At 38.3% G+C, this 14,615-nt stretch overlaps 1 protein-coding gene across 7 annotated transcripts in view; it reads right to left on the reverse strand.

Moving 5' to 3' along the window:
- Positions 1-14,615, reverse strand: part of WAC (WW domain containing adaptor with coiled-coil) — a 72,507-nt gene that overhangs the window by 33,635 nt on the left and 24,257 nt on the right. The gene's annotated exons all lie outside the window — the stretch shown is intronic.

Raw genomic sequence — 14,615 nt, forward strand, 5'->3', positions numbered from 1 at the left:
TCCTTCACTGCTGTGCCATCTGAATTTCCCTTTCTTCTTCCAGTTTTGATTTACTTTGCACTATAGCACTGCCATCCCGTTGTTCATTGATTTGCTCAAGTGCAATAATGCAAACTAAACAAAAGCAATAAATTCTTTACATTTAACGAATGAACAAAACCAAGAAAAATAGTCAAGAATCAACTCAGTGTGAAGAAAAGTTAACATAGCAGACATGAGACTGTTACTAACCTTAGAAAAGTGTATTTGCACAGCTGGACAGTGGCTGGCATGCAGAAAACTATATTTCAGGAGACTTCATAACAAAATAGATGGAGTTGTTGTGACTAAGCTGTTTGTGCGTACAAAACAGTTTAGATGGTATACCCTTTCTTACTGGCCATCTGAAATTTGGGTAGGTTTGAGGCAAACTACACGCTAATCAGACAAACCAAATGAAATCTTAGACACAAAATAAGTAGATAAAACTGGGGCTGGAGTGATAGCACAGTGGGTAGGGCGTTTGCCTTGCACTCGGCCGACCTGGGTTCGATTCCCAGCATCCCATATGGTCCCCTGAGCAGCGCCAGGGTTAATTCTTGAGTGCAGAGCCAGGAGTGACCCCTGTGCATCGCTGGGTGTGACCCAAAAAGCAAAAAATAAAAAATAATAATAAAAAAAATAAGTAGACAAAACTTCCTAAGAGTTGCAAGAATTCACTGCTGTTTTCATTCAGAGGATATTCTTAGAAACTTGAACCTTGTTCCCTTCAGATTTTACCTCATATGCCTTTTCCCTTGATGATTTTGTTTTATACCTTTTCATAATGATTAATAGCCATGACTATAAATGAATGAATGAATGAATAAATAAATAAGTGTTCAGTTTTCTTTGAGAATCATCTATCCTGGTGCGGGTCATCTTAGGACCCCAGAAAATCCACTTAAAGAAAAAGTAATAATACAAGTTTTGAAAACTGTAGGTCTAGTAGACCTATGGCAACATTCCCACTTTTCAAATGAAAGTCATTAAAAAAAAAAAAAAAGGAAACAAGTCACAATTTTTGATTCAAGATTACTGGCAAATGCCAATAAAGAATAAACCAGAACACAATTTTTATGTATTGCTAGTACAGCTGAAATATCCATGAAAAATTATATAAATATATATTGGCAGTAACAGAGAAATACGTAACCACAATTCATTATAAATCAGAATTAGGGTCCAAGGAAATAGTTTAGCTCTTAGGGCTTGAGCTCTGATCTCTGGCTCTGCAAGCCCCTAAAAACCACTAGGTGTGGCCTAAACAAACACTTCACAAAAATAGGTAAATAAAAATAAAAACCCACACCAGAAAAACAATTCCACTTATTTGTGCTCTTATACCACCAAGAGCACAAAATACCAGTTCAAGAAGATTTTTGCATTTATGTTCACTGTAACACTATTTACAATAATTCAAGATGTATAAATGCAAGAGTTCAACAACAGGTGAGTAGATAAAGAATCTGGGATACATACCCAACATACAAAACCTTGTTTTAAAATTGAATTTTGCAGTTCATAGCCAATTTTTTTCTCAGAAGCGGGTGCACCAGGCAGAGCTCAGGCTTATTCCTGGCTCTGTACTCAGGGTGACCCCGGTGGGGACCACATGGGATGCTGGGGATTGAATCTGGACCAGCCACATGGAAAGCAAGCATCCTACTCCCTGTACTGCCAATCTGGCTCCAAGTTTGTCACAATTTAAATAGAAACTGAGTATCAAAGTGTCAAAGGGAAGACAAAACATGGAACAATTTCCCTCATGTGTTATAGAAACCTAGTCACAGACCTTGAAAAGTCTGCCTATGAAACTTTACAAAGTTTGCAAAGTGGGGGCAGGGAAGATGCAAGGGTATCTAGAGACAGAGGCGGGATTCGGGAACTTTAGTGGCAGCTACATGTGTAGTGACGCTATGTTGTGACACTATGTGTCTGTGGTATTATACTACTATATATCAAGATACCTAAGTTAGAAAGATTATAGCCCTATTTGACATTTGTTCGCAGAATTCTTCTCTATTTTTTGGGGGGGAGCGGTCTCCCTAGTGCTTTAAAGTACAGGGGCCCCTCTGGCAATCCTCAGCAACATGGCCAGTGGTTCAATGCAAGGGTTAGAGAATGCAATGCTGTGAGGTCCATGAGGTGCTGGGGATTAGCTGGCCACTCCAGGAGTACCTCAAAGGCTCCAAGGACCACACAGCATGGGGATCAAACCAAGACCAGCTGCCTGCAAAGTGTGTGGCTTAATCCCTATATCTCTGACCCATTGCATATTCTTAAGAATGATGGAATATGCTAACATATAAAACAGGTGCCATATTAAAGATTAAGACATGATAAGTACTCAGCAAACAATATGTTAGGGTAAGTTATTTTTTCCTCATCCTTATCCTTTTATGAAGTTAGAAACTTAGAAACTAGGAATTCACCCCATTATAGTATTAATATTATTTCAGTGATAAATCAAAATATCAATAAGCATTCCAGTAAGTTTTTGTCTCTGAAGAAATGGTATTTTCCTACTAGTCTGGCAGAAATTAGCAGGTAGCTTTTAGGTATAGTAGATATGTTTTCAGAGGGCATCACACAACCAAAGCTTAAGTATTAGCATGAAACATGAGCTGAAGACTGAGTCTGTTCAGACTCCAGAGAAAACGAAATCCCCTTTTTAAAAGGAAGTCATTTTCAGAGGCAGGAGGAGCTGGTCTTTTTGTTTTTGGGGGCCCCTACCTGGCAGTGTTCAGGGTTTACCCTGGCTCTGTGCTCAGGTATCACTTCTAGGAGGACTTGAGGCACCATATGCAGTTCCAAGGATGGAACCAAGGTAGGCTGCGTACATTCAAAGTGCCCTATCCACTGTACTATTAAGAGTCTGCAGCTCATGAAGAGCTCTCTAAACAGGACTAAATTCCATACTCTAGAAGACAGTATGGAATTTTACCTAGACCATAGGGGGAAAAAAAAAAGCCAGATAGTTGCGTCAGAACAAGCCAACGGACATTCTTATATAGAATACAAAATAAGGGTAGTTTTAAAGAAATGATAAACACATGAAGCTTTGCCAAAGAATATCACCACTTTATTGTTAAAAGTAACACTACCATTAAAGTTTATATTGTCCTTCAAAGCATCTGGAGGCAAAGGCTGGGGATTTCATTTGGGTTTCTCAATTTCTGCACTCAATTCCTTTCCAAACTGAAGTAAAACAAGAAAATTCTCAAAAGAGGGTGCTGGTGAGTGACTGATTACATACCCCTCCCCAGAGCGATAAGTGGTCAGGGCTTTCCAGAGCTTATCTAGAAAATGTGCTACTACAGTTTTTCTTTAGAATCTTTTGTCTAATCTTAAAAGAGTCACACAGAGATCCAAGAGGTAGCACTCCTGCCTTACAAGCCTTAGAGTGAGTTTGATCACAATGTCACAACAAATTTGGGTGACTTCCACCCCAACCCAACCACAAAAAGGTAAGCTTTAAATAAAAATGAATTTTAAAATACAATTTTAAATATATTTAACAACTCAGATGAACTTCTTTATCATATCCCACAATAAATTTGTTTTTGGATAAAAACACAAAATTTTAAAATTATTAGTATAGGTCTGGAGAGAGTACAGTGGGTCAGGCATGTGCCTTACACATAGCAGCCCTGGGTTCGATGCCTGGCATCCCATTTGGTCCTCCAAGCCCCAGGACTGACTCCTGAATACAAAGCCAAGAATAATCCCTGGGCACTACCAGGTGTGGTCCTAAAAGCAAAGAATAAAAACTAGAATCATGAAGGAGAGTCAGTCTAAGAATGAAAGAATGATTTGTGGGTGGTAACATTAACAGAGCATCAAATTCAATTCAAAGTGATTATTAGTCCTTCAAATGCACAAAAGCAATATGTACATATACCAGTGAGGGATCAGTTTACCCCAACAAAGTAATGATGCAAAAGCTGCTTATAAGGGTCAGTATCTCCTTTAAGAGGATCAGTGAGCCCTAAAGTTCACAACCAGTAGTCTCAGAGAAGGGGGTTAAAGTTGGCTAAATAGCACACATTTAAAACCACCCCTCAGAAGTACAAGCTGTCCTTTTCATTTTATGTTTATGCTTTTAACTATCTAAGTACCTAAAAAACATGTAGAAAATGCTACCTTCTGTATTTAACCGGCAGATATGAAATGGATAGAACGCTATAGTAGAGTAGAAATTCAAGATCAGCAAGCCTCAATCTATTTTGTCCACTTTTTTTAGATTTTCATTTTAAATTTAATTGTGAGAAATACAATGCTTTCATGTACTTATTTAGAGTGATTCAATGCATTTGAAACACTTTATTTACCAAACTCATAGACTAATTGAATTTCACTTTAGACATTCTCAATCTGTATTTTATGCAAAATTCTGATTCAGTCAGGCAACATTATGTTTGTCCATGTTTTTAAAACTAAAATTTTATCACACACAGCTACAGCCTATGACAAATATTATTTATGGCCTGGCTATTTCTCATCTTTAACTGTAGCAATTACTGAGTAGCATATAAGACTAAAACACTATCCAGCACTTTAAGAAAAGGTCTGCAAACCCTTGGACCAGGAAGTTAATCAAAGACAGGTCTCAATGTAATGTAAGAGTCTGACCTTTTCCCCTGATAATATTTAAAAGACAGAATCATCCTCCCAAACTTCAGAAGCTAGACTTTTAAGGGCAAGAAAGATATAACCTGTAGTCCGAGAAAGATAGTCCTAGGAAATTTTCCTGGGAAACGAGCTCAAAACAATAAAAGATAGTAAAACAGACCTGACGCACCAAGAAGTAGCAATTATTAAGATGTCCTCTCATTTATAAAGGTGTTCTCTCAAGAGAAAAGGTAATTTGGATATTAGTGGTAGAAGTGGAATATAAAACTATTGGTTCAAGGGCTCAGGCGGTAACAACGGGTAGGGCATTTGTCTTGCACGTGGCTAACCCAGGTTCGATCCCCAGCATCTCATATGGTCCCCTGAGCACCGCCAGGGGTACTTCCTGAGTGCATGAACCAGAAGTAACCCCTGTGCATCACTGGGTGTGAGCCAAAAAGAAAAAAATAAAAATAAAACTATTCATTCAAAACAGCTATCCAAATACTTGTGACTGGAGAGATAGTACAGCAGATTGAGGTGCTGGCTTCACACAGGCTTACCCAGGTTCTCTCCCGACATCCCATATGATCCCCAGAGCCAAACTGCAGTGATTCTGAGTGCGCAAAAAGTCCAATTCCCCTCCTCATAGCCCACCCCCTCCACACACACACAACAAAATAGTCTAGTGAACACAACTTTTAGAAAAATAAAATCACTTTCACTCTTACTCAAGGGGAAAATATGGTGATATGTTATAAGATGTAGTAACTGAATCAATTAAGATCCCAGAAAGCAAACGAAGCATTTCAAATACATTAGAAAAAAACACACCCAACTGTTTTTCAAACTCATCAAAACAGTCCACCTTAAGAGCTTGGATCTAAGTGGATCTCAAACTTTTAATATTATTAAAAATGTGGATTTCAAGGCTGTTTTAATCTCACAGATGTACCCTTTCACAGTATACAGTAAGGGTCCAAAAAAACCTAAGTTTTATTTATTCTTTTTTTCATTTTGGGGCCACACCCAGAGGCTCAGGGGTTACTCCTGGCTCTGTACCCGGGAATCAGTCCCGGGGGGTGCTTGGAGGATGTCAGTGACCAAACCCAGTAGGCTGGATGCAAGGCAAGCTTCTTGCCTATCCTATTCTAAATGTTGAGCACTGCCTTCCACTATTTGGATCCTCTTATCATTCGACATTCTATCTGTAGTAATTTTTTACCATGACAAATTTTTCTTGAAAAACTTTTATTTTTGTCAAACTGTATGCATATCAAATTGTGTGTGTGTGTGTGGGGGGGGGAATCTTAATGGGAAATGAGTAGTAGCAAACCACTCATAAATACAAGTGTTCCAGGAACACTAATAAAAAAAAAATTCACAAAACAACATGAATGGCACAGGCAAGCTGCTCAGAATTTTGGGAAATCTCAAAACTCAAAAAAGGGGGTATACAAATATTGGTTTTGTAGTAAACAATTTGCCATGGAAATAAGTTCTGTGCATTATGGCTACAAGGACAAAGGCAAAAACACAATTCACACAGCCAGTTATGCAAGATTATTAGTTTTCTTTATTATTTGGAGAGTGGGACACCCAGCAGTACTCATGTTACTTATTCCTGATGGGATAAAAACAATCTGGAATCAAATTCTAAATCTGGGGGCAGGGGTGGGTGGGTGGAACAGCAGGGGATGGGTCAGACCAGGTGGTGTGCAGGGGTCTGGTTTCATCTTCTGGGGACCTTATGTAGTGCTGGGGATTGAACTGCAGTAAGCTGCTTGCAAAGCAAGTAGCTGATCTCACTTTCCAGACCATAAACCCCCAGCTAATAATGATGTAATCAGAAGTGTCCAGAGTAAGAAACATAATTTTTAAAAGTCTTATCAAACTTTACCAAAACTATTTTTCAAAAGACCAGAGCAACTTCACTCAAAGATAAGCACAAATATGCCATGCAGAGCCTGTGCACAGACTAAAGCCTGTGCGCGCATGTGTGTAGGGGGGAATGAAGGGTGGGGAGCAGGGGCAGGAGAAATATATAAAAAAAATCAAGAAGCAAAGAAAATACTTTAAAAAAATCAAAACAGTCGATGGGGACAGCAGGATAGTACAGGAGGCACAGAGCTTTCTTTACATGTTGCCAACCATGTTTGATCCCCAGCATCCTCATATGGCCCCTCTTAAAGCCCCACGAGAAGTGAGCCCTGAACACAGAGCAAGGAGTGAGCCCTGAGACTACCTGGTGTGGCCAAAAAATAAAAATCAACATTGCTGAAAGCTTACAGAATTGAAATATCAATGATGACTCCAACATATGTAAAACTGGAGGTCCTAATGAGACAAGGATATTCAGTTATGTAAGAAAAACTTTCTTGAAAAAAAGAACGCAGTTTAGAGACTGAAACATCATAATAAAAATTTTTCATATTCTGGTAAAGTTGCTGAATTTTACAGAACACAAAAAGTATCAAGACAGCAGAAGCAAATGCCTTGTAAGATTAAAATGGTCTCTCCCATCTCTGACATACACACCATGACCTTCAAGATTCACCGAAAATACATGCTAGAAAGCAATATAGAATTGTCATGCAAGTAAGCCATTTTTAAATACTGGCTTTGACCCGGAAATTCATTTCCAACCAAGTCATTCATGAACATTTTTAAATATTTAAGAATTAAAAAAAATAAAGCATTCTTAACATGGGGGTGATGAGGCTAGCAGGCACACTAACAATCATTATCACTACTGAAGATGTGGCACTTTAGTACACTGACAGTGTATACTGACTACATCTGCTTACTATCTTAAATCTACAGTCACATTATTACACTAAGTGTTCATTTTGTCAACTGTCCTGTGCCATATGACTGGTATAGAGCAATGCTTAACTTGTGGATTACATTCTTCAAACTTTTCCTTCATTTAATTTTACATTAATTAGTTTCATAGTATTCTTTTCACAAATATATAATTCATTATCTAAGGAGGTAGTTCAAAAGGCTGCAGCACAAGTCTTGCATGTCCGGGGCCTTGAGTTCAATTCCCAGTACCCACTGGTCTACCATTTGGGTGCCAGAGCACACCAAAAGTAGCCTGAGGCGTCCAGCACACTGGGCCCAAAGAGTATTATCTCTAGGTCAGAATGAGCCTTCTGTTCTGGTTGCCCGAATATTGCCTGGAGTGACGCCTGGAGCCCTAACCATTTCTTGGGAGGGCAACCCCCAACCAGAAAAAAATGAAACCATTCTTCCCCTGAGTTTAGCTTCCCAAAGTTACATATCAAAACAAACTTTTCAATAGTTCAAACTCCTAGTATCAACCATCTCTTTAAATACAAAATAAATTTTAATTCCCCAGGTGATTCTCATAGAAAGTCAGATATGAAACTTACCAAGTCGGCCAGTCACACAATTTACTACAACCACTTCAAAGTATCCTAATTTTCAAAGGCAAACTAAATGATGTCTAGTAATTTTAGAAGACTCTTTTATTCTTTTTTAAACTATAGATTTTATTATATATCAAATTCTAAAATGTGTGTCACTGCTTTTTGGACAGTGATTTTTAGGTCTTAAAAATAAAGCAGACTGGGGCCGGAGCGATAGCACAGCAGGTAGGGCGCTTGCCTTGCACGCGGCCTACCTGGGTTCGATCCCCGACATCCCATATGGTCCCCCAAGCACTGCCAGGAGCAATTCCTGAGTGCAAAGCCAGGAGTAACCCCTGAGCATCGCTGGGTGTGACCCAAAAAGCAAAAAAAATTAAAAAAATTTAAAAAATTAAAAAAAATAAAGCAGACGTCCCTCTCAAAATATTTAAGACCAAAGACTTTGGAGGTTATAAATTACCTTAAGCATATTGAACAAACAATATCAAAGAATGTACCTGTTCCATTGATTCTACTGACTATATGTGAAGGAATGCAGGTTATCCAATAGAGCTTATTCTTTGATTAAGTGAAAAAGCAAGGCACAGTAAATTTGCTATCACTCTAATAAGACACGAATATTAAAACACTAAACTAACATCTAATAAAACTCACTTAAAAATTCAGGTGGAGGGGGGCTGGAGCAATAGCACAGCGGGTAGGGCGTTTGCCTTGCACGTGGCCGACTTGGGTTCGATTCCCAGCATCCCATATGGTCCCCTGAGCACTGCCAGGGGCAATTCTTGAGTGCAGAGCCAGGAGTACCCCTGTGCATCGCCAGGTGTGACCCCCCACCCAAAAAAAAGATAGAGTACCAGAAGTAAGGCACTTGCTTTGCATATGGTCACCCCCAGTTAGATCCCTGGCACTGCATATCACTCAAGCACGGCGAGTGATCCCAGGGCAGAGCCAAGACTAGTCAGTCCTACACACCTGCCCAGCCCTCACCTGCCAACGAAGAGATAAAAAATCAACTATCTGTGCAATGATCTTAGATTCTGGCAACCGTAATGATTTATAACAAAGTTCAATGAATGATGACAGTAAAAGATTATTTTTCTGCTTTTGTCATTAAAAAGTTAAGCAACTAGCCAATTATGTGTTACTCCAGCAATTGTTCTCAGACATTTAAACAAAAACCTTGTGAGAAGGTTATTATACTGAGAGTAGTCACCAAACTGTGCAAGGCCAAATGTCCCTCAAAGGTGAGTGGTGAAACAAATGGATATAACATCTCATAAGACACCACTCCACAAACACTTTGTTCATATATATTCCCTGTTATGCCTAGTGATGAACATCAGTCTGAAAGATTACATACCAAGATCCTAATTATTTAAATCCTTGAACTGAGGCTCAGGGAAGAGGTAACTAGCTATGGATATAAACCCTGTACAAGGAATTTTCTGTACCTTGACTGTCACTGCAGTCACATTAATTTGCCCATGCAAAGTGCATGCAATTAAATATTTATTTAATAAATAAATATTAAATTATATACATGCAGATACAGGTAAAATGGACAAAATCATGAACAAGGTTGCAGATAGAGGTAAAAAAGGATGAAATCACAAACAAGATCAACGAATTCTATAATGTCAATTTCTTGGTTTTTTGTACTATAATCATGTAAGATAATCTTACCATTACTAAAATTGTAACAGTAATTATTAGTAAATATTATTTTGAAATACTGGATCTCCTCGCAGCATTTTTTAAACCACTGTGAGCAAATCCACAATTATCTAAAAAATTTAAAAAGAATTTTTAAGTAAACCACTTAAAATTAAACAGCTGGAATTCAGTTCAAGTGTTAATGTTCATTCTAATCTCTTACTGTTATCAAATAAAAGGAACAGTTTTGTCCTCTCTGCTATGTCATTTTTGCTAAATGTGCTCTTTCATCATTCTCTTCGCTACCCTCAACAAATTTCCTAATCTACATCACATGTGCCAAACTTCTGTAGCTTTTGATTCTTCTCTCATTCAATCGCCTTGTTTTCAGCATTAAAACTTCCTCCCAGAAAAATCATTGTGTCTGAATTACCACTAATATCTAGCAAATCAATGAAATGAAACTTACATTTTCTTATTCCTGCTACTTGCTTTTCCTACTTTTTAAAAGAATTTCTATTTCAGAATGCCTCTGTTAAAATAACTGTCTTCTTTGTTTTTGTTATTTTGGGGGGGGGGGGCGTAAGGAGGGTGTCACACCTGGCGGAGCACAGGGGTTACTCCTGGCTCATTCACTCAGGAATTACTCCTGGAGGTGCTCAGGGGACCCTATGGGATGCTGGGAATCAAACCCAGGTTAGCTGCGTGCAAGGCAAACACCCTACCTGCTGTGCTATCACTCCAGACCCTAAAATAACTGTCTTTTAAAACACACTGGGAGAGAAAGTACAGTGGCTAAGTCACTTGCTAGCATGTGATCAATTCCAGTTCCATCCTGGTCACCACGTAAGTGTCCCAAGCACCCCCATAACTGATTCTGATAGGAGTTGGCTCTGAGCATAGCCAGGCGTGTCACCTCCTCCCTCTCTCTACACACACACACACACACACTACACTGTGCTGCTTGCTATATTAAATCATTGTAAACTTTGAAAAGTCGGAGAAAGAAAATGCAGAAGATATCTGGTCAAGATTCACTGTAAAATTTCCAAACCTATTAGGGCTAAATGGCAGCATTTTAAGAGCTGACTTAAAAAAAAACTATTAAAAATGAAACGTAAAAAGGCAATGCCATAATCGTCCATTTATTCAGCTGATTTTGAGGCCATACCCAGTGATGCTTCCTTGTAGTGACTTTTGGTGCTCACGCAAGGGGCCACACTAGATTTATCTTAACACTGTACTATCTCCCGAGATATTTTTTGTTTTAAATGACAAAATCTTCCTTGTTCTAATCATCCAATCATTAAGTTGGCTACAGGGCAAAATGAATCAATGACAGACACACCATCATTTATTCTACTCTAAATATCCCAAGTATAGGGAAAGAGTTGAAAAGTGATGGGGGGGGATGTGATTGTGTTTAAATCCAAACTAACTTCTGCTCAATCTGGTATCATCATATAACCAAACACACATACACATCCCTCAAAATAACATTTCTGATTACCTTGCACATGGCAAGGATCATTAACGATTTCATTCAGATATTTTATAAGTCTTAAGCAAATGTCTGATATGGGCAATAAAAATGTCTATTTTAAAAATCAAAACACTGAAAATTTTAAAACAATGGTCCCTGATGACAAGAGTTAACACGAGAAAAGTTAGAGTCCTTGTCCTAATGACCTTTTACATTATCTTTATCATACTACAATGCCACAAATGCACCACTGTTCACATAATTGACATGTGTACTACCCTACATCAGATTTTAATTCATATAACCCCTTCAAATAAGGGTAGAATAACATGCTACACACTGACAATTTCTTTAATTCTGAGAAAATAATGTCAAGGAGAAAGAGAAAGCTATAACATTTCATTCCCAACCCATCTAAAGAAAAACAAGTTCTGTATCCTTGTTTTCCAGTGTAGGGTCAAATCTCACTAAAGTATATATCCACATACCCTCTGGTAAATTACTTTAAAATATCCTGTTTCTGAAAACATCTCTGAAAAACGAACTTTTCATTCATGGTTATATTTTTGTCGAGACCTGATATATTTGCATTTTTAGATTAAATCAAGACAGCAAAATCAAGAAATTTCTGAAGAGGATGCTGGAGCAATAGAACAGCGGGTAGGGCATTTGCCTTGCACATGGCTGACCCGGGTTCGATTCCCAGCATCCCATATGGTCCCCTGAGCGCAGCCAGGGGTGATTCCTGAGTGCATGAGCCAGGAGTAACCCCTGTGCATCACCGGATGTGACCCAAAAACCAGGGAAAAAAAAAGTAATTTCTGAGGATTTCGAGGACATGATACAGTGTATCATCATCACCTTGCTATCTACTACTTCAGTGTTCCTCAATTGAGAACCACAGTGTGAAAACAAGTGGGAAAAGGTCCCCAGTCAGAAGGGTGAAAAACAGCATTATTTTCATGTGAAAAAATGAGACTAAATTGTTCTGAAAAAACATCTTCTAAAATCCTTAAAAAACTTTTTACAAAATAAAATTTCCCTTAGCACAAATAAATCACATGAAAATTAAAACTGGTCTCTCTTCCTGAATCCTAATCCCAGTGGTCTATGCAGCTATTTAACAAAACACCTATAGTACCACCAAGGACAATAGTTTGAAAGATCCTTTTAGCAAATAAATTTTTTTTTTTTTTATTGAGTCACCATGTGGAAAGTTACAAAGTTTTCAGGTTTAAATCTCAGTTATACAATGCTCGAATACCCATCCCTTCACCAGTGCTCATATTCCACCACCAAGAATCCCAGTATAGCTCCACCCCGCCCCCCCACACCCCTAGCCCCCCCACCCTTAGCCCCCCCACCTGTGTAACTAATAAATTTCACTTTACTTTCACTTTGATTGCATACAATATTTCAACAAAACTCACTATTATTGTTTGGAGAGTCTCTCCCCTAAAGTCAGACCTGCTGAAAAGGAAGCATTAGATAATTTGTTTTCCATTGCTGAGGATGAAGAGGTATGAAATTTTTAAAGAAATATTTTCATATTTTAATTTTTTGAAATATTGTTGTAGTAATGATAAATCTCTCTAGCTATAATGAAGTAAATACCAAATAATCAGCAAGGATATTTTAACAGTAGTAAGTAATGCTAATGCACCAAACTAAAGTCATCCCTTTAGTCTGTACTTTAAGCCTCGACACTGCCCCAGCAATGACCCTCTACAATTCTTTTCCTCTATTGGATTCCATCAGTGTGGCTCATCCAGTCATCTATGACACTTTAGTTTTGCTTTCATGGCAAAGCTATTCTGTAAGGACTTCATTGTATTCACTGAATTCATACATCTTCACCCATTTGCTCCCAAAACACTGAGAGCAAACCTTATTCACATGAACCCACTGAAATTACTCTCATCAAGGTCAATGACTTCTAAGACCCCAAGTCTCAGCTAACTCAATCATCTAGCAGACCTAGAAAAGTGATCTGACACATTTCGTAAACACTTTCTTCACTTACTAACTTCCACTGGATACTCTGTCCTTCATCCACAGGACACTCCATCCATTTGCTAATCTCTTAAAATCCTAAATTCAAAATATCCAAGTGCCAAAGATTCCACCCCATTACATTATCTTTCTTCTCTTCAACCAGAGGACATGGTCAAATTGACCACAACCTTTCTGAGTATCATACTGCATCTAAAATATGGCAGAGCTGAGTATTTCTAAGACACTCTAGATGCAAAACCAAAAATATTTACAAATCTGTCCATCACAGAAAGCAATGTCCGCAGATCCCTTATTTACACCAACCATTTATAATCTGAATGAATTCACTGTTTACTAATAAACAGCACTGCCACTTCTGTTCATTCTCTTGGCTTTGGTCTTTTGGCCACAACCAGTTGTGCTCTGGGGCTACTCCCAACAGTAGAAGGGCTGTAAGAGATGTAAGGCCTCTTACATGCAATGCATGCACTCAGCCCACTGAGCTCCCTTCGCCAGTTACCAGGACCTTTCTAAAGTCAGGTTCAAAGCTATTTGCTACTCTACACTTCCCACTTGGTGCCAAACAGGACACTCACTCAAACATTCTCTAACAAACTCCTGGTTCTCCTCACCTCTGCATCAATAGGATAATTCCATGGATAGAAAATGTAACTCAGTAATAGAACACCTGTCTAATGTGTGCAAGGTACCCTGGGTGTGCAATGTCTGGCACCAGAGACGCTGAGCAATGCCAGAAAAATAATTTAAACAATTTAAGCTTACAAATGTTGAATTTTTTTAACTCACTCTTAACTTTCACTTTATTAGTTGATCTTTCAAAATATATTCAAAACCACAACACTATTCTTGTGTCATCCTAATCCAAACCACTATTATCCCTTCACTTTTGACTAATGCAATGGTGATCTCAGCAGCTTTCACCTGATTCAGAGTAAACATCTAAATCCCTTCTAAAGTCCATAAGACCCTGCAGGATCTGACTCTTGCTATCTGAGTTCATCTTTTATCATTTCCCCACTTTAAAGACATGGGTGGCAATACTGATCAAATACAATACTCACCAGATGCCTTTACATTCATTGTTCTCTGCCTGACATATATTTTTTCTCAGTCCTTATAAGTGTACTTCACTGTGTCAAGTCACTGTGACTATTGACTTGAAAAAAAAAATCAATAAAAACTAATACTCTCAATTTCAAGGAATCCCATAGTGGTATATTTCTGGAATAAAGACAACTACAGAAAGTGGATCCTCCAGAACACCAAGATTCGGACCATGAGGGAACAAAATATCAGCAAGTTCCTCTTAAATATAATGTTGTATTTTGAAGAATTAAATAAAAGATTTTATCAGTATTTTGATAGTTTAAAACAGAAAGCTATGTAGGAAACTGCAAAAGAACTACAGTAGGGCTTTCAGGTTAATTATAAATTCT

Source organism: Sorex araneus, chromosome 9 (assembly GCF_027595985.1).
Source record: "Sorex araneus isolate mSorAra2 chromosome 9, mSorAra2.pri, whole genome shotgun sequence".
Lineage (NCBI taxonomy): Eukaryota > Metazoa > Chordata > Mammalia > Eulipotyphla > Soricidae > Sorex > Sorex araneus.